The sequence below is a fragment of the Rutidosis leptorrhynchoides genome, chromosome 1 (genome assembly GCF_046630445.1).
Source record: "Rutidosis leptorrhynchoides isolate AG116_Rl617_1_P2 chromosome 1, CSIRO_AGI_Rlap_v1, whole genome shotgun sequence".
NCBI classification, from domain to species: Eukaryota; Viridiplantae; Streptophyta; class Magnoliopsida; order Asterales; family Asteraceae; genus Rutidosis; species Rutidosis leptorrhynchoides.
Genome location: NC_092333.1, coordinates 642,253,123 through 642,277,500, shown reverse-complemented (window position 1 = coordinate 642,277,500; position 24,378 = coordinate 642,253,123).

Here is a 24,378-nt window from a genome sequence, read left to right as displayed (position 1 = left end):
TTATTTCTGTACATCTAATTATGGACAACTAGTTGTAGGTTACTAACAAGGACAGCTGACTTAATAAACTTAAAACAGTAAAACGTATTAAAAATATTGTAAATATATTTTGAACATACTTTGATATATATGTACATATTTGTTATAGGTTTGTGAATCAACCAGTGGCCAAGTCTTACTTCCCGACGAAGTAAAAATCTGTGAAAGTGAGTTATAGTCCCACTTTTAAAATCTAATATTTTGGGATGAGAATACATGCAGTTTTATAAATGTTTTACGAAATAGACACAAGTAAATGAAACTACATTATATGGGTGAATGATCGAAGCCGAATATGCCCCTTTTGTTTGGTAGCCTAAGAATTAGTAAACCGATCTACTAATTGACGCGAATCCTAAAGATAGATCTATTGAGCCTAACGAACCCCATCCAAAGTACCGGATGCTTTAGTACTCCGAATTCGTTTTTATCATGTCCGAAGGATTTCCCGGAATGATAGGGGATATTCTTATATGCATCTTGTTAATGTCGGTTACCAGGTGTTCATCATATGAATGATTTTTATCTCTATGTATGGGATGTATATTGAAATATGAAATCTTGTGGTCTATTATTATGATTTGATAATATATAGGTTAAACCTATAACTCACCAACATTTTTGTTGACGTTTTAAGCATGTTTATTCTCAGGTGATTATTAAGAGCTTCCGCTGTTGCATACTAAAATAAGGACAAGATTTGGAGTCCATGCTTGTATGATATTAATGAAAAACTGCATTCAAGAAACTTATTTTTGATGTAATATATTCTTATTGTAAACCATTATGTAATGGTCGTGTGTAAACGGTATATTTTAGATTATCATTATTTGATAATCTACGTAATGGTTTTTAAACCTTTATAAATAAAATAAAGGTTATGGTTGTTTTAAAAATGAATGCAGTCTTTGAAAAGCGTCTCATATAGAGGTCAAAACCTCGCGACGAAATCAATTAATATGGAACGTTTATAATCAATATGAACGGGACATTTCACTTCCTACACGGCTAGTGAAATGGAAGAAATCCTCGCTTACAATAAATTGCAAATTCCTCCCCATTTGCAACGTGGAGTGAGGATCGATGCCAATACTCCTGGTAGTTCCAATGACAATAATCCCGGTAGTTCCAATTTCAATACTCGAAGCCAAAACGATGAGGAGGATGAGGACGCTGTATTTTCTGGTTTGTAGTTTGTTGGATTGTCGTTTGTTTGATACATTGTAGTTTGTTCCATGAAGGCGTTTATGTTTAAACTATTTTGTGAATGTTTGTTTGATGGACGTAGCTCGGTTTGAATAATTATTGTAATTGTTGGATATTTTTAATATTATTGTTGGTTGTTGAATGTCTAATATCATTGTAAAGCAGGTTTTAATATTGAAATGTGCCGGTTATACGGCTGAAAAATATACAGCTAAAAATTAATTTCCAAAAACAACATTGGCCTTTCCGGACGACAAATCATCCTGAAAAGTCGTCCAGAAAGCTTTTAATTTAATTAAAAAAGAAATTGATTAAATTTATAATTAAATCTTTCCGGATGACTACTCGTAAGAAAAGAGTCGTGCCTAAATATTTTTTCGGACATTTGTTTTAATCAAAAAAAGAAATTGAATATTTTATTATTATACCTTTCCGGACGACAAGTCGTTGCAAATGGTCGTCCGGAAAGACCGTCCAGAAACACATTTTGAAAAGTCAATGTGGGCCCAATGTCGTCCGGAAAAGTCGGGTCAAGCCGTCCGGAAAACCTTTAGGCACGAAGCTTTCCAGACGATTCATTGCGGACGACAAGTCGTCTGGATTGACCTATGCGGACGACTTGTTGTCCGGATTCGTCGCCCGGAAAAGTCGTTTTTCTAGTTGTGTAAAATTAGCCCTACTCCTCATAGTAGGTTAACCAAAACGAATAGATACTGTACGGAAGTTGAATGATACAAAAGGCGAAGGATGTATAACCACACATAGTTTGTTTTAATTAAATCAACCAATAACATGTTTGAGGCTATAACAAATGCAGTTCAATAGTTTGAAGAATAACATAATGCTTCTGCTTCATCATCAGGGAAATTCTCGATCGAAGGTTGTTCGATATGTGCATATCGGTAATATATGCTACCTACCAATAAGTAGCATGCTACAAAATAGATGGAATGATATAACTTCTTAGAACGTAAACGTAAATTTCTTCGTGGATAGAACTTGGATGTAAACTTCTTGAAATGGGTAATAATAACTTTTTAGAGCCATTTTGAAGTTAACATTACAAAAACTTATGGAAGTTAAATGTTGTAGAATGTTTATCATAGTCCTTTAACTTTTTCTCTTGCTCATCGAACCACCCATTTGAACAAGCACGAGTGTGGATTAATGCAAATGTATAGATACAAATTGAAACAAATATCGATAGTATATGTCTAATTTCTATGAAGAGATATATAGTGATTTAACTTGTACATATATCATAATCACGTAAAATGATAAAAAGAGCTTTTCATAATCCAAAGCACTAAACAAAAATAAAAGTAAAGAACAAAATTTTTTTAACAGCGTTTGGGATCACCCGAGAGGAAAGAACAAATTAACTAACATCCACAATTGGAATCAACAAAAGTATAACTTTTTCTTCATCTATCATTCGAGCCCAAAGATATATATACTCCGATCAAACACTTTACCATTGGACTTTAATCACCAAACACACCTACAAAAATTGTACACGGATAAACATATTAGTAGAAGATTTAAAATACATACAGACCTACAACAATCAAGCAATTAAAATAATTAAAAATTAAGAATGCTTAACTGTAATTAGTGGTTGAATGTAATAGAATTCTTACCAAGAAAGAAAAAATACAATGAATATGACTTTGAAACACACCTGATAGATAAAGGGTCATGCATGTGAGTCACCAGCCTAAGGCTGACATGTGTCGGCTAATGTATATATACACACAACTACTTGCTTAGACCATTTTGTAATGGTTGGGTGTGTTGTGAGGTGTTGTTGTGAGTTTTTTGATGATTAGGATGTGTTGTGGGAGAGAGTGGAGTAGTGGTGGTGTTGAAAGTTGGTGTTGTGAGTTCGTGTTGTGGTAGTGGAATGCTGATGTAGCATTTTAATTTTCTTTTTATGTTTTTTTTTATTTTTTTATTGGTTTTATTCATTTTATTGTAGCACTCAAATAAAAAAAAGACGAAATAACGTAAATAATTAAAAGTCCTAAACATACCATTACTTAAAAAAAAAATTACATAATTAAAAGTCCTAAAAACATAAAATAAATTCATAAAATAAAGACGGAACAACATAAATAGAATCTATTCTCGGGGGTTACGGTCGATGTTCATGTCGTCTTTCATCATGTCTCGAACATATTTTTTAGATTTTGAAGACGAATCATGTCATCCGGATCTTCCATCGTAGCCAAATAATAATAATAATAATAATAATAATAATAATAATAATAAGCTAGATATAGATATAGATAGATTAGATATAGATATAGATATAGAAGTAAGAACAAAAGGTAAAAACAAATATAAATAAAATAAAATCTCATATCTATTCCCATATCCACTACCTCTCTCTTCTTCCTAATTTCCAGATTTCTTCATCTTCTTTCTATCTTCCTTCTCTCTCTTCATTCTTTTACAGGTCAAAATTAATAACATCCCAGATACATTTGGATTCATTTGGATTAATTTTTTTATTTAATTATGATCTGCAAATACTCAATTCCACCAACCAACAAGAATTCGCCACCTGTCGGCAACAGCCGTTGCTTGTGCCGTCGGTTTCCAACCAACGCCTGTCCAACGCCATGTTTCAACGATCCGATACGGCTTCTGTTTGGCGTTGCGGAGGTGCCACATCGGCTACCAACGTCGTTGCCTTGCACCGTTACAAGCTGTCTTACAAAAGGTGGAACTTAAGAAAAAGGAGTTTGCCACGTGGTTGAGGATTTGGTGTAATGAGACACCTGGTGTGACAACCCGGAAATTTCCAACCAAATTTAAACTTTAATCTTTATATGTTTCCGACACGATAAGCAATATTTGTTAAGTTAAATTGCAAGAAATTTAAACTATGTTCATACATTCATTCAACCTCGACCATGTTCCAACGATTCACGAACCATTAAACGAATATGATTATATATGTATATGTGTATATATATTATAACTTGAAACGTAAACAAAATATTAGATTAAATACTTTATATGATTGTATCTGTTTCAAAATATTTATCAATGGAATTAGAAGATAAGATCAAATGATTGAATTATCAGATATATTGAATTATGATTACAAGTCTCTGTTGAAAGGCCCACGTTGATTTGAGAAATCTTTCCGTTTTAACAATATTCGAAAAATGGTAAAGTGATTTATAAATAAGAACAAATTGTCAATCATTGAGAACTAGACAAAGGATAGTGGAAGATTGAATCTCATAAAGACTCGATTGATCTATTTAGTTTCAAACGTACAAAAACGTTTTCAGTTTAAAAAGAACTTTATTATTAAAACGTATATAACTTTTATAAATATCTAGAACCACTTTTGACAACTCATTACTTAACTAGTATGATAAAGATAACGATATTTATATTTTATTTTATCAAATATATATAACGATTTAAATTAATATTATATATATTTATACGCGTATTATACGTACATAGTTTTATACTTTTACTATACTTAAACTTTACCTTTACTTTATTTTTACTTTACTTTAACTTTAATAATTCATACTTTAATAATTCACTTTAATAATTCATACTTTAATAATCCACTTTAATAATTCATACTTTAATAATTCACTTTAATAATTCACTTTAATAATTCATATTTTAATAATTCACTTTAATAATTCAAAAATCTATTATAAATAGAATTCAATAGGTTTCATTATTTCATAGAAACTTGAAAATATTTTTCTCTAAACTCTCTCAATCGATTTACATATATATATTTACTCCGTATCATTTCAAGATATTATTAGTATACATAAAATATTACGACGGAGTGCTGTCCGAGTGATTTCGAAATTGTTTTTCGAGTAGGATAGGATTAAGGAAATTATGGGTTATAGCTATGGAGGTGATTGAGTATGGTTCATGGGTATGCTCGTGAGGTCAATATAGTGTTTATCATTTCCGTTGCGTCTACGTACCTTTCCTGCAATATTGAATCTCAATATTGATACGTGAGTACTCATAATTTAACTTTTACATACTAATAGTGTATCCCTGACTAGTGCTCGAGTATTTAGGATTATGCATGCTTGTACTTTTGATATTGCCCTTAGACAGGTTAGGTTGAATATTGAATTAGTTACACTTGCGGTTGAGATAAGGTATAAGATATGCATGTCCTTGGAAAGCTAGCGAAAAATTAAGAACTTTTCCTTTAGATATCGAATGGTTTCGATGAACGGATTAGAAGTTATAATCAATTGAATTTTCGATATTTTTATTAAAAATGATTATTATTATCGTCGTTTTTATCGTCGTTTTAGTTTTATCTTATTATTATCATTATTACTATCTTTATCAATAAAAGAGATTTATCATTAAAAATTGTTACTTTTTTTTTATTATTACTATCGTTATTATCGTTAAAGTTATAATTAGTGTTATTATTATTATTATCCAATTATTATTATTATTATTAGTATTATTATTATTATTATCATTATTAATATATATATATCATTATTTAAAAATGGATATTGTCATTGTTATTATTATTATTACTATTACTATATTATCATTAAGATAATTATTAGTATTATCGTTAAAAATGTTATAGTAACTATCATTATTAATATTAGTGTAATTTAAACAAATATTTGTAACACCTAATTATTTTGATTACTATTATTATCATTATTATGAATACGATATAAAAGATGATTAAAAGCTATTAAACGAAACGATTAGGAAATAATGAGTAAGAGTATCATGATGAAATTAAAATATTATAAGATATTGATTTAGATAAAATTATCGTTCTTATTATTTTTATCATTACTATTATTATTAAAAATATCGTTAGTATTAAAACTATCATTTTAACAAAAATTATCATTTTAATAGAAATGTCATTGTTACTATAAAATATCATTATTATTATTATTTTAAATAGAATTATTATTTTAAAGATAATATTAAAAATTATCGTAAATATTAAAGTTATCATAATTAGAATTATCATTTTATCATAATGTCATCTTAGTAATTATAAATATTGATATTTTTATAATAATTATTATTATTACAAAATAATACAACTTTTACTTACTATCATTATAGATATTATTTTATCAAATAAATATGTGATACAAACATATTTTACTACGTGTAATAACTTACTTTAATAATACCTATCATATTATCTTTATGATATTAAATGATCCCTATAAATTTTATTACTTAATATATATAAAAGTATATTTTATTATATAAATTTAATATAAAATTTTATTTATTAATAAATAAATTATATTATTTACTCTAATAAATCTTTTAAAAATATTTAAAAATATAAAATGACAATATTTAAACTATATATTAATCATGTATAGATTTTTGGAAATTATTTTGAGTCAAATTTACTTTTGTTGACTTTTGCATATTAGTCTCGAGCATTAGGATTGTGGTACACTTTGACTTGACCTAATTTGTTAGACAAATATTGACCAACACACAAATATATATAATTAATTTAGGTTCGTGAATCCGAGGCCAACCTTGCACTTGTTCAATGACGTTATATGTATTTTTACTACGAAATACAGTATGGTGAGTTTCATTTGCCCCTTTTACTCTTTACATTTTTGGGCTGAGAATACATGCAAATGCTTTATTAACTGTTTTACAATAATTATATGCGCGAGTTTCATTTGCCTTTTTACCCTTTATATTTTTGGGACTGAGAATACATGCGTTTTTATAAATGTTTGACGAAATAGACACAAGTAATTGAAACTACATTCTATGGTTGAATTATCGAAATCGAATATGCCCCTTTTTATTAAAGTCTGGTAATCTAAGAATTATGGAACAGACACCCTAATTGACGCGAATCCTAAAGATAGATCTATCGGGCCTAACAAACCCCATCCAAAGTACCGGATGCTTTAGTACTTCGAAATTTATATCATGTCCGAAGGAGGATCCCGGAATGATAGGGGATATTCTTATATGCATATTGTTAATGTCGGTTACCAGGTGTTCACCATATGAATGATTATTTTTGTCTCTATGCATGGGACGTATATTTATGAGAACTGGAAATGAAATTCTTGTGGTCTATTAAATTGATGGAAATAAATGATTATGATAAACTAATGAACTCACCAACCTTTTGGTTGACACTTTAAAGCATGTTTATTCTCAGGTGTTAAAGAAATCTTCCGCTGTGCATTTGCTCATTTTAAAGATATTACTTGGAGTCTTTCATAGCATATTTCGAAGAACGTTGCATTCGAGTCATTGAGTTCATCAAAGATTATTATTAAATCAATTTATAGTTGGATAGTGGATATTATGAAATGGTATGCATGCCTGTCAATTTTCGATGTAAAGAAAGATTGTCTTTTAAAAACGAATGCAATGTTTGTAAAATATATCATATAGAGGTCAAATACCTCGCAATGTAATCAACTATTGTGAATCGTTTATAATGTATATGAACGGGTCCTTTCAGTTGGTATCAGAGCGGTGGTCTTAGCGAACCAGGTCTGCATTAGTGTGTCTAACAGATAAGTCGATAGGATGCATTAGTGAGTCTGGACTTCGACCGTGTCTGCATGTCAATAGTTTTGCTTATCATTTTGTGTCAAAAATTAACTACTTATCATCCTCGGGAAATTACCTGCTTATCATTTTTAGTCTAAGACACGTCTTGCTGCATTGATTGCATGAATAGTGTATAGACAAAAATTCATATCTTAGCGTATCTGCTAAATCATATCTTATCGTATCTATTACTGTAAACGTTGCCTGATATATCCCGTAAATTCCTCCGTAATTTACGAAATCTTTTGTTCTATATATATGGATATTCTATGTAATTAGAATACCATCCGATAACCGAAAATCATTTCATATCGAAAAAAAAAAAATCCTTATTCAATTGTACGAAATGGAATTCATCATTAATTCAAGTTCCTCGAATTTCGAAATGGAATCCCACTCCAGCTCCGAAAGCAGTGTGACCGGAATAGATCAACCAATCAGTCATCACCTATTCTGGATGAATTGGGGATGGGTTCGTAGCCTCCTCAATCATTGGAGACAAGAAGAAGGTGATCCCTTCCATCCACCACATTGCCCTCTTGACGAAGAACCTGAAGCACTTACCGGCAAACCTGTCCGAAACACCATTTTCTCGCTCATTTCCAGAGTATCTCGTCACGATTATATATTACATCAAATTTTAGATTTTATTTATCCGCTCGTCCGAACCGACAATCACCCCGGTGTAATAGAAGAAGTCAACGAGCTTCGCGCTCAGGTAGTGGCTTTGGAGAATATGGTGCAGAGATTACAAACACCAGCAGCAGCATCAGCAGCATAACCAGTAACACCATCATCAACGCCAATAGTACCATTACCACCCCAACCACAACCACGACGTAAACCTCAACTTTACACTCTGTCCCACGAGCACCAATGTCATACGCCCTGTAGATACCAAGGAATACCAACAACAATAACCGACGAAGTATTAATTCATAACTTCATTGGGGAAACATTCCGAGCAGATTATGTAATCTCTAAAGTCTTAGAGATTATCTAATCTAGCCCTAACCATAAATCAGTTAAGATAACCAAAATGATAGAAGGAAGAGTAGAAACCCTGACAAAAATGGTGTGTGATTAACAAGCTAAACTTGTTTTACCAACAACATCAACAGTACCGTCAGCGTCACCAGCATCATCAGTACAGTCAACATCAGAATCAACAACACCTATAACATCACAAACTCCGTCAGCTCAAGAATCACTATGGACATCATTACGAATCAATAACCCGTATATTGTATCAACGAGTTATGAAAAATTAACTCATTCCCTTTGAAGAAATTATATGTATATTTTATATATTTTGAAATAAAAATAAATCTTTCCGTGCTAAGCTATTGTGTGTGAATCTTAACTACTCGGTTAATTCATATTACAAATATGCAATAATGTACGTCCTTCGGCCGCAACTTAACCAGCGTTAACTACAATCTCTGTCGCAATTCAACAAATTCCAATTCATAATAAATCAAGTATATATTTGATTTTACACTTTCATCATCGATGTACCCGAAACTTTTCAGATAACATCATTCGTACTTTGCGAAATTCACAAGAATTCCACGAACTGAACATCATACATCAACAAATAACGAAGTATTGATTCATAATTTCAATGTCATTAAAGAAATACTGCGTAAAAGTTATGTACTTTTTAAAGCCTTTAGGGATTATTCAATTCTAGTTTCAACCGTAAATCAAATGAGTTTAATTTAACATTAACTCATTAAATCTATGTTACATTTGAAGAAAATATACATATATATATATATATATATATATATATATATATATATTCATAAAGACTGTAATAAAATTCTTTTGTACAAAATATTAATTGTGAATTTTTTTTTAACGGGTAGGTAATACCCGAGAGATATATAAATTCACAATTAATATGTTACATTCTTCGAATCTGATTCAGCAAATCATCCATTATACTCTCTACTTTCAAAACAATATACATTCTTTTATAGAAATCAAAACAACCATACTCATTCAAAATTTAATTACATATTCTGATTTTGAAATCTCAAAATTCAACTTGAGATATGACCAAAATCATCACTCTTAGATCTTTACATCTTTCACAAGCTATATTTTGACTTCAAAACTGTGTTAGAATATCAAATGTATGTTAACGATTACATTCTGTGTTCAAACCCTTCGAAAATTTCTGAAGACACTTCGAATGATGAGCAATCGAGATGATGATCCAACCACATGTTACCCACAGTTATGTACCCGAAAAACTCTTGAAACCAAAGTAAAAGTTTAAACAACGTATCCGCGTCAGATTCTTTGGCATTTAGTAGCAAAAATAACTTTGCGACTCCTATTCAAAGTAGCTAGTTTTGTCACAGCTCCAGCAAGTCAACTTCAACTTTTCAGTCAGACTAACCTTATTATAACCTTCAGATATACACCATCGTTACCAGGGAACCTTTTACATTCCACCACATTATTAGCAGATGTACCAACAACTTCATTACCCTTTGACTTTAGCCTCTCCAAAAAGTCATTATAATTATTTATTAAAACCCCATCATTTACTCATTCGCATCTTGTAATGAGAATTGCCATACGAATCATTGGGAATTAGCAATCAGTATTTTGAAATCTCGCAGCATGTCTACGCCAACAGTTATATGTGTATATATAACGTCTATCTTCTGGACTTAATTTGAATGTGAAGTTTCTGAAAAACACTCCGAACTAAGAATTGGTTCTCCGAAAATGGAAAAATGCTGATGAAGCAGCAAAAACTAAAAACGACTTTAAACAGTAAAATTTGAATGATAATGATGAAGTGTGCTGGCAAAGTGCAGAAAAAGAGAAGTTTTGGAACTAGAAAACGGATTGAGCAAAGTAGGAAGGAGGCTTTGGACAAATTACAAAGACTGAACCTGACTTCAAAGGATCCAAATGATTCAGTACCTGCTGAAGTCATTAACGAATACCTTGCTCCTGACTCTAAACCCCTGCGAACAATATTCTTCATCATCCTCTTATATTAGAAATTCTAAAATATCATCATATCTTTCATTATAAATATCCTCCATATTTTTGAAGATATTTTCTTAATTTTTCTTATTTGAAATCATTTACCTCTTCGCGCTATCTGTATTACATCATAAAAGAAACTATTTTAGTTTCTAAATTCTGAAACATTCAAGTTTAAAATAGGAATATTTTGAAGTAGTGTTGGGAACTGAAGCATGAATTAGTATAATATAATGACACTTGATCAATGTGATTATATTACAGTAAGTCATGCTGAGTTTCTAAATGGAATGTGATGATTCACAGATCATAACATCATCATGTGCCATGTTATACGACTCTTGTATTCTATTTAACCTCTAAAATATCAAGAAAATATTTCTTGATGATTCGGCCTTTTCCAAGGTATTTTAGTAATTTGAAAAGTCAAGATCGTGCCATCACAATTTCCTTCCTAGAACATTAACAATGTTCATTTCAAAATTCGTATCTGTGAATTCTGGACCATTACAAGCGGTGCTTAATCGCAAGAAGAAGAAACGAAAGGACAAAACTTCGAAATAGAAATTGGGGTATAAATTGCAGCAAATAAAAGAGAGCATTAACTGTGAATGATAATGATTATAGAAGACAGAAGCAGAGACTTTGAAATATAAGGGAACATATAAAGCCCAACGACAAACCAGAAATTATAAACCATATATATCAATGCATATAGCAATATAAAGACACGGGAGAACTAGGAACACTATAAACCCAAGAGTATAGTAGAAGTAAATAGATTCTTCCGGCGGTAGATGAAAAAAAAGAAGAATGACCGATATGAAAGTTAGAAGTATATCGAGAATCAGAACTGGATGGAGCATATTGATGAATACTTTAAAATATGAGTTGAGGGAGAAAGAATAGAAGGTGATGAAACATGACTAGGAACTTAGAAATCAACAGATTTAACTCACACAATGGCAGAATAAGTGAATCAAACCCTCTAGTGAATAGGTTAAGTTTTTTTTTGATTAATTTAGTCAAACCACAACTAAATCAAGTGTGATTAGATCAACACCTAGAGCTATTATTCACCACCTGGGTGATTTGGACTGAGAGAAAATTGGAGGAGCTCACTAGATCTGAGTGTGTGTAACAAATGAGAGGCTTAACCTAAAATGAAGAACATAAGACTTTATATACCCCTGATGTTGACTCACCTATACGATTCATTCATCACACGTACGAGTTGGCTTCATCAGTCGTACGGGTGATCACTCACTCGTGTCTTCTCATTTAGGTTGTAATTGTGACTTAGCTCAGCATCAACCGTGCGTATGAGCCTGTCAGCCATACTAGTGAGGCTTCACTCGTACGTCTAACTAAGTCTAACATAGTCAAACATCTAAATCTCGTTCCTGCAGTTCCTGTAACCACATACAAACACGTATAGGATAATAACGAGCAATCATGGTGGCTTGTAAACTGTTGTACCTGCAATGGACGTGGGTAGATGTCTAGGGACTTGCATAAAATGCATCAACAGAAGGTGTGAGTTATAATGAAACGAAGGAGGTGAAATTATAAGAAAATCTCCGAAAGAACAATTAAAATGGACGATCGCATTTAAAGTGGATCCTAATTCCCTTGATTACCGGAGAGTCAAATCTTATTAAGAAGATTTTCTTCAAATCCCTTGAAATCTGGGAATCAATCATATCTACGTCAAATGATAAGATGAATCTACACTTACTCATTTCACTCTTCTATGTAAGCTTCATTCGTACTCTTCATATAAATGGATTGTTTATCCAAATTATTCGCTGATGATAAACCTCTAATTTTCAGCCCGTATGCATCATGAAAACATACTTATTATCATTCACGACCTTTCCACTCAAATTTCGGGACGAAATTTCTTTAACGGGTATGTACTGTGACAACCCGGAAATTTCTAACCAAATTTAAACTTTAATCTTTATATGTTTCCGACACGATAAGCAATATTTGTTAAGTTAAATTGCAAGAATTTTAAACTATGTTCATACATTCATTCAACCTCGACCATGTTCCAACGATTCACGAACCATTAAACGAATATGATTATATATGTATATGTGTATATATATTATAACTTGAAACGTAAACAAAATATTAGATTAAATACTTTATATGATTGTATCTGTTTCAAAATATTTATCAATGGAATTAGAAGATAAGATCAAATGATTGAATTATCAGATATATTGAATTATGATTACAAGTCTCTGTTGAAAGGCCCACGTTGATTTGAGAAATCTTTCCGTTTTAACAATATTCGAAAAATGGTAAAGTGATTTATAAATAAGAACAAATTGTCAATCATTGAGAACTAGACAAAGGATAGTGGAAGATTGAATCTCATAAAGACTCGATTGATCTATTTAGTTTCAAACGTACAAAAACGTTTTCAGTTTAAAAAGAACTTTATTATTAAAACGTATATAACTTTTATAAATATCTAGAACCACTTTTGACAACTCATTACTTAACTAGTATGATAAAGATAACGATATTTATATTTTATTTTATTAAATATATATAACGATTTAAATTAATATTATATATATTTATACGCGTATTATACGTACATAATTTTATATTTTTACTATACTTAAACTTTACCTTTACTTTATTTTTACTTTACTTTAACTTTAATAATTCACTTTAATAATTCATACTTTAATAATTCACTTTAATAATTCATACTTTAATAATTCACTTTAATAATTCATACTTTAATAATTCACTTTAATAATTCACTTTAATAATTCATACTTTAATAATTCACTTTAATAATTCAAAAATCTATTATAAATAGAATTCAATAGGTTTCATTATTTCATAGAAACTTGAAAATATTTTTCTCTAAACTCTCTCAATCGATTTACATATATATATTTACTCCGTATCATTTCAAGATATTATTAGTATACATAAAATATTACGACGGAGTGCTGTCCGAGTGATTTCGAAATTGTTTTTCGAGTAGGATAGGATTAAGGAAATTATGGGTTATAGCTATGGAGGTGATTGAGTATGGTTCATGGGTATGCTCGTGAGGTCAATATAGTGTTTATCATTTCCGTTGCGTCTACGTACCTTTCCTGCAATATTGAATCTCAATATTGATACGTGAGTACTCATAATTTAACTTTTACATACTAATAGTGTATCCCTGACTAGTGCTCGAGTATTTAGGATTATGCATGCTTGTACTTTTGATATTGCCCTTAGACAGGTTAGGTTGAATATTGAATTAGTTACACTTGCGGTTGAGATAAGGTATAAGATATGCATGTCCTTGGAAAGCTAGCGAAAAATTAAGAACTTTTCCTTTAGATATCGAATGGTTTCGATGAACGGATTAGAAGTTATAATCAATTGAATTTTCGATATTTTTATTAAAAATGATTGTTATTATCGTCGTTTTTATCGTCGTTTTAGTTTTATCTTATTATTATCATTATTACTATCTTTATCAATAAAAGAGATTTATCATTAAAAATTGTTATTTTTTTTTTATTATTACTATCGTTATTATCGTTAAAGTTATAATTAGTGTTATTATTATTATTATTATCCAATTATTATTATTATTAGTATTATTAGTATTATTATTATTATTATCATTATTAATATATATATATCATTATTTAAAAATGGATATTGTCATTGTTATTATTATTATTACTATTACTATATTATCATTAAGATAATTATTAGTATTATCGTTAAAAATGTTATAGTAACTATCATTATTAATATTAGTGTAATTAAAACAAATATTTGTAACACCTAATTATTTTGATTACTATTATTATCATTATTATGAACACGATATAAAAGACGATTAAAAGCTATTAAACGAAACGATTAGGAAATAATGAGTAAGAGTATCATGATGAAATTAAAATATTATAAGATATTGATTTAGATAAAATTATCGTTCTTATTATTTTTATCATTACTATTATTATTAAAAATATCGTTAGTATTAAAACTATCATTTTAACAAAAATTATCATTTTAATAGAAATGTCATTGTTACTATAAAATATCATTATTATTATTATTTTAAATAGAATTATTATTTTAAAGATAATATTAAAAATTATCGTAAATATTAAAGTTATCATAATTAGAATTATCATTTTATCATAATGTCATCTTAGTAATTATAAATATTGATATTTTTATAATAATTATTATTATTACAAAATAATACAACTTTTACTTACTATCATTATAGATATTATTTTATCAAATAAATATGTGATACAAACATATTTTACTACGTGTAATAACTTACTTTAATAATACCTATCATATTATCTTTATGATATTAAATGATCCCTATAAATTTTATTACTTAATATATATAAAAGTATATTTTATTATATAAATTTAATATAAAATTTTATTTATTAATAAATAAATTATATTATTTACTCTAATAAATCTTTTAAAAATATTTAAAAATATAAAACGACAATATTTAAACTATATATTAATCATGTATAGATTTTTGGAAATTATTTTGAGTCAAATTTACTTTTGTTGACTTTTACATATTAGTCTCGAGCATTAGGATTGTGGTACACTATGACTTGACCTAATTTGTTAGACAAATATTGACCAACACACAAATATATATAATTAATTTAGGTTCGTGAATCCGAGGCCAACCTTGCACTTGTTCAATGACGTTATATGTATTTTTACTACGAAATACAGTATGGTGAGTTTCATTTGCCCCTTTTACTCTTTACATTTTTGGGCTGAGAATACATGCAAATGCTTTATTAACTGTTTTACAATAATTATATGCGCGAGTTTCATTTGCCTTTTTACCCTTTATATTTTTGGGACTGAGAATACATGCGCTTTTATAAATGTTTGACGAAATAGACACAAGTAATTGAAACTACATTCTATGGTTGAATTATCGAAATCGAATATGCCCCTTTTTATTAAAGTCTGGTAATCTAAGAATTAGGGAACAGACACCCTAATTGACGCGAATCCTAAAGATAGATCTATCGGGCCTAACAAACCCCATCCAAAGTACCGGATGCTTTAGTACTTCGAAATTTATATCATGTCCGAAGGAGGATCCCGGAATGATAGGGGATATTCTTATATGCATATTGTTAATGTCGGTTACCAGGTGTTCACCATATGAATGATTATTTTTGTCTCTATGCATGGGACGTATATTTATGAGAACTGGAAATGAAATTCTTGTGGTCTATTAAAATGATGGAAATAAATGATTATGATAAACTAATGAACTCACCAACCTTTTGGTTGACACTTTAAAGCATGTTTATTCTCAGGTGTTAAAGAAATCTTCCGCTGTGCATTTGCTCATTTTAAAGATATTACTTGGAGTCTTTCATAGCATATTTCGAAGAACGTTGCATTCGAGTCATTGAGTTCATCAAAGATTATTATTAAATCAATTTATAGTTAGATAGTGGATATTATGAAATGGTATGCATGCCTGTCAATTTTCGATGTAAAGAAAGATTGTCTTTTAAAAACGAATGCAATGTTTGTAAAATATATCATATAGAGGTCAAATACCTCGCAATGTAATCAACTATTGTGAACCGTTTATAATGTATATGAACGGGTCCTTTCACCTGGCATCATTCAAATAGTAGAGTGGAATTTCTAATGAGAAGCCAACACAAGTAAGGCAGGTGGGCTGCAGCAGAAATAAAACAAATGTAGTACAATGGAATGCAATGGATGGCCTTCAAGAGATGAAAAACCGAAACGAACTGGTGACTCGATCCGTTTTTTTCCCAGCCATTAAGAAGCTGCCACGTGTCAATAGCTGAAGCAGAAGATGAAAAAACACTTCTTCTTTTATATATATATATATATATATATATATATATATATATAAACCAAAAAGTTTTTGTGAATTGTGGTTAAAAGTTATTTTAGGATGTTTATATCTATATATTATATCTATATATCTATATTATATTATATATATTTTTAAATTAATTAAAAATTATGTTTGTATCTATATATTATATCTATATATCTGTTAGAAACAGGGTATGTAAACAGATAATCCGGATATTTCTAGAATCGTGAAACACTTTCCTAATTGAATATTCCGACCCTCCTTGTCTCGGGTTACACGAAATTTCAATTGGGATAAGACTAGAAATGCAAATCGTTTCCAGACAAGAAGAATGCGATTTATGTGTATAGATTTGTGTGTTCGTTCTGTATGAAATTGAATAAGAATGAAAGCAGTTTTTCCAAAACTGATTATATAAAACAGTTTAGGCGGTTAACAAATGAATGGTTATGACGGTTGAAAAAGGAGCGGGAAAAACGTTTTATTTAAACGTTTCATTAAAACGTATCACTCAAAACGTTTTTGTTTCGGGGCGCTGCCCAGAGCCCCGCCAGGGGCTCTGCCCCTTGGACCCCGCCAGGGGCGCTGCCCCTTGGACCCCGCAAGGGGCCGCAGCCCCCTTGACCCCCGCCATTACCGTGCGCCAGTGTCTAGTTCACTCTTATGGGCGTGCACTCCGCACTCACCGAACCCATGTTAAGTATCACTAGTCAACTCCTGCTTTCTAGTAAATAACAATCAGCTAAAATGTTAGTTGGATGACACTAAAATCACCAACAATTCCCCCCCCCCCCCCCCATTTTAGTGTAATCCTTGATTTACTAAATGACCTCAATAAACAGACAAACCAATGCATAAATGAAAATGTTTCAGAAATTAAATTTTCATCTTAGTATATTACATCATCTAGAATTCGAGAATCGGGGTGTTTCAGAAATTAAACCCTTCAACCCATATGAAAACGAGAGAGTAATACACACATCAGTTTCTTACACTAATCTAATACACACTTGACACTTTTATAAGCCATGTGTCCCTATCCTTCAGTGAACATATCGGTAGCTAAGTCCAAAGCTCCCTTGAAGTGGCAAAACTTCATGCTCACATAGGTAGTTCTTCTACATCTTGCACCTGCATATGCAATTTTTCAAAAGAACTATTAAGAAGATAAACTTCAACCTACCTCAACTTGCAGTCTAAACACATACCTTGGGATCAGTATAATTATGTGTTTCAATCTTCAGAAAGTAAGCTTTCCACATTGAAATTCAACTTCTAGCGTTTTACTAGAAGGGAATTGGGTGTCTTACTTTGGAAGATTTCGGTAGACTTCAATCCCACTCCAATAGCCGACTTGTGCACTAAGTCTCGGGCTAATGCTTTGGTTAGATGATCCGCTAAGTTTTCTTGAGATCTCACAAAATCCACGGATATCACACCATTCATGATCAACTCACGAATCATACCATGTCTAAGACCTAAGTGTCGCGACTTTCCATTGTACATATGACTATATGCCTTAGACACGTTAGACGAACTATCATAATGGACTGAGATAGGAGATATCGGCTTTGGCCACAAAGGAATCTCATAAATGAGATTTCTCAACCACTCAGCCTCTTTACCAGCTGCTGCCAAAGCAACAAATTCTGACTCCATAGTCGAATTTGTAATGCACGTTTGCTTCTTCGAAGCCCACGATATAGCACCTCCTCCAAGTAGGAATACCCAACCTGTCGTAGATGAATGATATTCAACGTTGGTAATCCAACTTGCATCCGAATAACCTTCTATAACCGAAGGAAATCCTGAATAAGTAATACCATAATCCATGGTACCTCGCAAATACTTGAATACTCTAATTATAGCATGCCAATGAAGAGTAGTGGGATTACTAGTAAATCTACTCAACTTTCCCACGGCATAAGCAATATCGGGTCGTGTGCTAGTCATAGCATACATTAAACATCCAATAGCTCGAGAGTATTCAAGTGGTGACACAGCCTTTCCCTCATTGGGCACTAACTTCACACTCGGATCAACGGGAGTATTAACAGGTGAACAGTTATCAACTTCAAACCTTTTAAGTACCTTCTCAATATAATGAGATTGTGTAATCGAGATACTCCTCTCACCACGCTTGATCCTTATTCCAAGAATCACATCAGCTACTCCCATATCTTTCATGGCAAACTGTGATGACAAAAACTTCTTTGTTCGATCAACTTGATCTTGGTCAGTACCAAAGATCAACATGTCATCAACATACAAGCAAATGATCACACCTTTTCCAGATGGATCAAATTTGCTATACACACATTTGTCAGATTGGTTTAGTTGAAAACCATTGGACAATACCACATCATCAAACTTTTGATGCCACTGCTTCGGGGCTTGTTTCAGCCCATACAATGATTTAATCAACTTGCACACTTTATTCTCTTGCCCAGGAATAACAAATCCTTCCGGTTGTTTCATATACACTTCCTCCTCCAAATCACCATTTAAGAATGCTGTTTTGACATCCATTTGATGGATCACTAGGTCATGAATCGCAGCAAGTGATATCAGTAACCTAATAGTAGTGATACGAGCAACCGGAGCATAGGTATCAAAATAATCAATACCTTCCTTTTGTCTAAAGCCTTGGATCACCAATCTTGCTTTAAACTTGTCAATTGTACCATCGACTTTCATCTTCCTTTTGAAGATCCATTTGTTACCCAAAGGTTTACACCCAGGTGGCAAATCAGTCAACTCCCAAGTATTATTTTCCAAAATAGAGTCCATCTCATCGCGAATTGCTTCCTTCCAGAAAGCGACATCACGAGACCTCATAGCCTCATCAAAGGTTCTAGGATCCTCTTCTATACTATAACAGTAAGAAAATTGAGATTGAACACGATCTCTAGATCCTTCAACTAAGAAAAGTTGAAAATCAGAACCATAAGATTTGGGCGTCCTAATTCTAGTGCCCCGACGAGGTTCGGGTGTTACACTAGGAATTTCCTCCACGTGTTCTTCTTGAACAGTCTCATGTGAATGAGAGATAACATCCTTTGGTCTAGGAATCGATGTAAAACGAGACTCGTCAAAGATCGCGTCTCTTGATTCTATAACTGTATTAACTGAAACAGAATCATTAGGTTCTATCACAAAGAACCTATAGGCCTTGGAATGCTCAACATATCCAATAAAAATACAATCAATACCTCTTTCACCCAAAGTCTTCCTTTTGGGTTTGGGTAGTCTCACAACAGCTCGACATCCCCAAACTCGTAAGTAATGCAAGCTTGGTCGTTTCTTATACCAAAGCTCATAAGGAGTAGTCTTACCCCTCTTGTTAGGAACCCCATTCAAGATATAACAAGCCGTTAACATGGCTCCTCCCCAAAACCCCTCACTCAAACCAGAGTAGGACATCACGGAGTTAACCATTTCTTTGAGAGCTCTATTTTTCCTCTCAACCACACCATTTTGCTGTGGTGTATAAGGAGCTGTAGTTTGATGTATGATCCCCACGGACTGAAAATATACCGGATCATAATACTCACCACCTCTATCAGTACGCAATGTCTTAATTAAACCATTTAGTTGCAATTCTACTTCAGTTTTATAGATCTTAAATTTGTCTAATGCTTCATCTTTAGTATGCAAAAGATAAACATAGCAATACCTAGACGCATCATCTATAAATGTGATCACATACTTCTTATTACCTAATGAAGGTGTAGCATGGAAATCACATAAATCACTATGAATTAGTTCTAAAGGCAAAGAAGTCCTAAACATAGGATTCATTTTAGACATTTCATACATTCTTTTATAATGTACATGTCCTAAACATGCATGCCATAAACAGGATTCATTTGCATTAGAACTAATCATACAGGCAGAATTAACAACATTAGGGATATTCTTAAGATTCAACATAAACATACCATTATTATAGTAACCAAATCCTACAAACATACCACCCTTCGACAAGATATACTTGTCGGATTCGAACACTTGTTTATAACTACACTTATTTAATATAGGATTGGAAATCAGATTCTTTCTCAACCCGGGTACATACACAACATTACTTAAAGTAATAGTTTTTCCAGAACTAAAATCTAAAACAACATCCCCACGACCAAGAACAGGAGTGACTGATTCGTTGCCCATGTACAACACATCATTATCTAGTTTGAAAGTCTTGAACCAGCAACGATCTTTACAAGCATGACATGTGGCACCAGAATCAATCCACCAAGCAACGTTATCATCCTGCACATAAAATGCCTCAGAAATATGTGATACATAATTCTGAACAGAATTTAGATTAATATCAGAATTCTGACCTTGGTTAGAAACGTGGTCCTTAGACCCATTTCCCGAACCAGACGTGCTTGCACCACCCGTATTCTTATTAGAATAACATTCTTTCTTGAAATGGCCGTATTTTCCACACTTCCAACAAGCCATTTTATCCTTCTTGTTGGAATCATTGTTCTTTTCATTAAACTTACGTTTCTTTCCATTGGACCGTTTGTTGTTCTTTTTGTTCTCACGGTTACCATCTTCTATCATATTGACAGATGATGATGCCGCTTCTTTACCCTTTCCCTTACCACTTTCTTCAACCCGTATTGCTTTCTCAATACGTAAGTGGCCTCCCAATTCAGTCAAAGACATTTCTTCCTTTTTGTGTTTTAAAGTGTTTTTAAAAACTTGCCACGAAGGGGGCAGTTTGTCAATAATACATGGCACCGAGATAGATTCGTCCATTTTCAAATTATGTTGTGACATCTGTCCCAAAATTCTTTGAATTTCATGGAACTGTTCCTTCACAGGCCTTGAATCTATCATCTTATAATTATTAAAATTACTAACAAGAAACTTCTTACTAGAAGCGTCTTCCGCCATGTATTTTGATTCAAGTGACTCCCATAATCCCTTTGCAGATTCAGCAGTTTGATAAACATCAAAGAGGGCATCAGACATACCGTTAAGAATATGGCCGCGACATATGTAGTCATCATTTTCCCACTTTGCTCGTTTCCTGTATTGCTCCAAGGTTTCATCTTCAACCGCTTCTGGCATGAGGGTAGACAGTACATAAACAACCTTCAAAGTTGTGAGAAGAAAGTGCATCTTCTTCTACCAGCGCCTGAAATCAATACCATCAAACTTGTCCAACTTTGCAAACTTTGCAGTCATCTCCTTCACCGATTCTCCACTCATGATTATCAACGAAATTATTCAATTAGTTTGTTAGAAACAGGGTATGTAAACAGATAATCCGGATATTTCTAGAATCGTGAAACACTTTCCTAATTGAATATTCCGACCCTCCTTGTCTCGGGTTACACGAAATTTCAATTGGGATAAGACTAGAAATGCAAATCGTTTCCAGACAAGAAGAATGCGATTTATGTGTATAGATTTGTGTGTTCGTTCTGTATGAAATTGAATAAGAATGAAAGCAGTTTTTCCAAAACTGATTATATAAAACAGTTTAGGCGGTTAACAAATGAATGGTTATGACGGTTGAAAAAGGAGCGGGAAAAACGTTTTATTTAAACCTTTCATTAAAACGTATCACTCAAAACGTTTTTGTTTCGGGGCGCTGCCCCGAGCCCCGCCAGGGGCTCTGCCCCTTGGACCCCGCCAGGGGCGCTGCCCCTTGGACCCCGCAAGGGGGCGCAGCCCCCTTGACCCCCGCCATTACCGTGCGCCAGTGTCTAGTTCACTCTTATGGGCGTGCACTCCGCACTCACCGAACCCATGTTAAGTATCACTAGTCAACTCTTGCTTTCTAGTAAATCACAATCAGCTAAAATGTTAGTTGGATGACACTAAAATCACCAACAATATCTATATTATATTATATATATTTTTAAATTAATTAAAAATTAATTAATGCCAAATTAAGTACGGAGTACAATTTGCCACTATGTTTCCAAATCTGATACATATTGTTGGCAATTTAATTTTATATACGGAATATTAAAATTGATATGTTATCTAAATACATAGATCACAAATAGAATTGCAGAGCTCAAAAGTTACATCTTAAACTTTTTGACTATTTTAAATTAAGATAATTATAATTATTAAATGTTTGATTTATATATTGATTGGTCCATATCCGTTTTCACTAAAAGTTATAGTCAGAACGTTCTCATTTAAATGCAACAGTATATTATGTACTCATATTTTCTCTAAATATCACGTAGTATATAAATTACATATAATTAAAATGTTATTAATAGCGAAAAATAAATAAAAAAAGTTGTAGACTTTAAGTTACTAACACTACTTTTAAAATTCGTAAGTGTGTGAGAATGTTTATAAATACATATTTTTGTTGCATATATTAATGAAATCTTAATTCGTAAGTGTGTGAGAATGTTTATAAGCTTTCCAATTCGGCTAAGATATAATGACTCTTTCAATGCCATCAGATACGCACTCTCACTATTAAATCTTTAGTTTGCTATTCAATTTTGTTGACTATATGTTTTCTTTATTATTATTATTATTCAGGATCCGTAGCTGACGCCTTAATGCCTTATACAAAGAATTGTGGCCTCTTGTTAACATTCCGTACCAGATGACCATGAAAGATGTTTGTCTCGTTGTAAACCCAACGCCACCAGGAACAACCAGTTGACGTCAATCACGGTCTGTGAGTTCATCCCAAAGAAGTTTTTGATCTCAGTGGTTAACTCGATCGGACCAAACATAACCTTCTCAGAGCTATTGCTATTTGATCTTTTATTGACATTGTTCCATCAGAAAACTCAAATTTTGTACGTTGGGAGCTTATGTATTCTTGTACGATCGAGTATATGTAATTGAATGTCCCTCTTGTGACTTTGAAAAGCGATTCAAAATTGTCCACGTTTGTTGATGGAGATACACGTTCTGCAGTTATCATATGCAATTGCATATGATAACTTGCATATGATAATTGCAGAACGCGGATCTCCATCAACAAACGTGGACAATTTTGAATCGCTTTTCAAAGTCACAAGAGGGATTTCAATTACATATACTCGATCGTACAAGAATACATAAGTTCCCAACGTACAAAATTTGAGTTTTCCAGATGGAACAATGCCGATAAAAGATCAAATAGCAATAGCACTGAGAAGGTTATGTTCGGCCTGGCCGAGTTAACCACTGAGATCAAAAACTTCTTTTGGATGAACCCACAGACCGTGATTGACATCAGTTGGTTGTTCGTTGTGGCGTTGGGTTTACAACGAGAGAAACATCTTTCATGGTCATCTGAACAATTTCTCCTAATAAGATCTGCTTAAGCCATATGGGGAACTTGTTTACTACTCTAGGATTTCAGTACGATAAGATGTCGACTTACAATTATCACTACTTCCCTAAACCTAATCAGCCAAGCAATGCTTATAATGTATTGTATATCTTTCTTTGTTCCCAACTCTTTTTAACTTTTTTTTTTTTTTAATTATAAATGGAGTTATATGTAGTTTGAACAATTATAAGAACCCAGTCTTGGGTGGTGATATGTAACATGTGTAGTGAGAATTCTCCATTCATCATCGTTGTCGCATTGATGTTGTTGTCTTTGTTGTCAC